Genomic DNA, 3914 nt, shown 5'->3' on the forward strand with positions numbered 1-3914 from the left:
GTTTACTCCGGCCACAGTTTACCTGTTGCCGTGACAACAACACAGCTTTCCTGCAGGTGCTGAAGGTGCGTTCAAGAATCAAGAAAGTAGGAATTTCCCCTTAAGGAACTGAGATTATCTGTCAGGTAAAAGGCACTTGTTTAGTTCATTAGGAAAAGCAGTCGTTTTGTTTGTGTTTTATCTTATTTTCAGATCATTAACTAACTTTAGCATTTTTTGCAGATCCCTTTGGCAGGAAAGTCAATTTAACTGAAAATGTTTTAATTATCTTCCGAGTGAATGTTTTAACAAGGCATCTATCTCTCTTTTACCCTTCACGCCATCTAAATGCATCATAGTGTTGAAAGTGGATATTAAAAATAGCATTGCATTTTTGTCAATAGTTTATAGACCATGTTTTATTTACAGATTTATAGAGACAACGACTCATATTTAACAACTATATTTTGATTTCTTTTAATGTGATTAAAAGTTTATTTTAACTGATATTTTTAATCATCGGTATAATGTATATTGAAGTTTGTTTGTTTGTTTATTTGTGTATTTGTAGAATAAAAACCCTTACCACTTTCTAGTCTCCAATCTGTGATCCGCACTGTACTTTACTAAAGCAGAAATACAGTTTAAATGATATAAGAATGGTAGGGAAAAAAGAAAAAAAAAAATCCCAGAAAAGATATTTTTAACATGTCTGCTCTCTGGATGCAGATTGTGGATCTAAGTATTGATCTGCCAGCTGCCTCACTTCCTTCATCCATCCCTCCATCCATTCCCCTCCATTTCCTGACGTTATCACCCTTCATCATGCGGTTATCAGTTTATTTCTCCCCACTCTTCCTTCCTTATTTCCCCTCCTCGTCACTCCTCCACTCCTCTTCAGCCATATTCACCTGTCAAAATGATCACCTCAGCAGGGTTTGTGTGCATGTGTGTGTGCGCGCACTTGCATATCTGTGCAAGGAAAGATATCTGTCTGGCCAATGGTCAGAAAAAAAGACTGTCTGTATTATAAATTACTCCTCAGAGACAGGCAAACGACAAATAGTGAAAGTGAATGAGTGTGTGTGTGTGTATCTATCTCCAAGCTCTTTCATGTCTGTGTACCGGCATCCCTGCCTCTCTGTGAGCCAGGCAGTGGGCTTGTTTAACTATCTTTTTCTGTCTCTCTGTCTTTCTCTCAGGCCAATTTGCTGTGTGAGGGCTACCACATTGGTGAAGAGCAGCAGACGTAGAGCAGACGTCCTAGGTAGAGTTATGGCTAGAGGGGCGAACCCGTGGTGGCTCAGCCCATCCATCGAGGGCCGGCAGGAGGGCGGCCACCCTGGTAATTACCGGAGAAATGTTGTTGTGACAAGACGGCATGAACAGTGCATGTGAGTGAGTGAGACAGAGAGATTTTTAGAGAAGTGTTGTTTTTGACAAGACTGTAAGGACAGCTGGAAGCCATTCGTCCTGGCACAACACTGATTAGGTGTCACCAGGAGTGTATCTGTGAGAGAACGACACAAAAAGGAGAGTGAGAGCACTTTATAAAAGGACATGCTGTTTACACACTGTCTAATGACCCACTTCTAGACCCAGCCAGACCATCATCCTCTCCACGTCCATCTACTCTTGTAATACACTCCTCCATCAAGTTCTTCCCCTTTTGTCTCTCTTCCTCTCGTACTTTTACCTGCTCTCTCCACTCTACTGCTTTCCTTTTTCTTTCCCCATCCTCTGTTGCTTCTCAATCAAAACATTTCTGTTGCTCGTCGAGGCAATAATTCCTTCTCCAGGATCACCCATGTATACCCCCTCTCTCCCTCTCTTTCTCTCTCTCTGTCTCTCACTCCATCTCTCCATACGGGGCATGTCATTTAACATGCCTCCAGTCACCTCTCACAGTCAGGAAGCTCATCCAACCAGTCATTCTCCATAGCCATTGTTCCTAAATGAGGGCCATATGCGCTGTGGCCAGCACTGGTCATAAAGACACACACGCCAGTGGTGATACTAGTGTCTATGGATGAGTGTGTGTGTGTGTGTGTGTGAGAGACTGTCTCACATTGCTCTGCACAGTGCGTGTGTATGAATCATTATTGTGTGTGTCAGTGTATGAGTGATTATATGTGAGTGTCGGTGTATGTGGGCCTGTCTGTGTGTGTTTCTGTGTGTGTGTCTGGCTGTGCATGTGTGTTCCTACAGCCACAGTAGGGTGCGGCGGATGGAATGTGTGTTTCTCGGCAGGACCAGTTCGGCCATTATTATTAAACATCTGTCCGCAGCACATTAATTCCCCCACTCTGACGCATCCCTCTCTGCCCAGGGATCACTTAATTGAAATCCATAATGACTCTTTCTTCTCTTCTCCTCCACACTGAGCAAAGTGAAGCTGGAAAATATATTTTAGACAAAGAGAGAGGTTTCTGTCTACTATTATTAAATCTCTCCATCACTTATTGTCATATTTTGTTATATTTTTTATACATATTTTTAACTACGTGATGTTAACACACAGCATGATTTTCTGTCAAATTAATTTCAATGATTAGCTAAATTAATGTCTTGAACTGTGTCAGATTGTAATAACAATTAGTCCCTATACAGTTAGAATTATATCAAATGTAAACAATGAAACAAAGGAAAGAAATGTGATTAAATACATGGTCTACAAAAGATTCTTGATGACATTCTCTATCATAATTAGATTGAAGGCTATTACACAACAATGTGTTGGTTCAGATGTATGATTGTATGATGGGTCACTGTAAGTTATTAATTATTATAAGTTATTCTAAGCATTCAGTGTTTTTACCCTTTTTTTAGTTCTACTTTCTGGTGGCAACTGGTGCAAACACTAGATCGTCATGTAGTTTGTACAATATATGTCCAGCTTCACATGTTTCCCAAATCAATATAGATCTAAACACTGTATGGGCTGGATGTCAATACTGTACGTCAATTTTATGCCAATTTAAGTATCTATTCAAATCAATAAATGTATACTATTTATTGGGACTGTGTATAGGGAGTAAATATAAAAAAAATAAAATACAGTGAAGTATCCTCCCTTGATTCACAAATTGTAAAAACAATAGTTCACAGTCCCATTACCAATGCCAACGCAAAATATATAAATCATTAGATGTGTTAAGAATGTCAAGAAATATGTTAAGAATTATGTTCATTGATGTTCATTTCAAGCTTTAAGTTAAGAACAATACAAAAGAGGGTGGTTTGTGTCTGTGTTTTTAGTGTTTTATAAACTACTGACAAACTTCTTTATTGAATCTTCTTTATAGGATAATTTAGGGTATTTTCACCCGAGGCCTTATTTTTATCATCAAGACAATTAAGATTCCCCATCACACACAGGGCTGTCTCCAAGGACCTTTGAGCTGCTGTCATATGTGACACTAAAATGTTCAATATGGAGGAGGCCCTTAAACCAAAAGCTAACCAAGGGCCTAAAAAAGGCCAAAGACTGGCCCTGGTTCTCTTAGCAAAACTATGCAAATCTGTCCTTCATATTTCCTACCTGGGGCTGCTGTTACTTTTTACAGTGGCAATGCTTTTAAACCAATTTGAAGCCATCTCTTTTTCCCTCTCCATCCCATCCCCTCCCTCCCACCTTTCCTCATTCCCCATCCTAATATCCTACTAATGGATAAAAACTATGATTGTGCCGGTAGAGGAGAAATATCATACCTTTATTAGCTCACCTATACCCACAGAGAGAGGCAGAGAGAGAGAGAGAGAGAGAGAGAGAGAGAGAGAGTAATGAATTGAGCATTGTGTAAAATAGTTTAATGCAGGGGTGGTTCATCATTATTTGTGGCGGATTGCATACAGACAGGGGTGATCCATTAGTGTGGTCGTTTCCATCTGTGTATACGTGTCTCAGCGTGTGTATATATATGTATGTGTGTGTA

Source organism: Pempheris klunzingeri, chromosome 1, assembly GCF_042242105.1.
Source record: "Pempheris klunzingeri isolate RE-2024b chromosome 1, fPemKlu1.hap1, whole genome shotgun sequence".
Lineage (NCBI taxonomy): Eukaryota > Metazoa > Chordata > Actinopteri > Acropomatiformes > Pempheridae > Pempheris > Pempheris klunzingeri.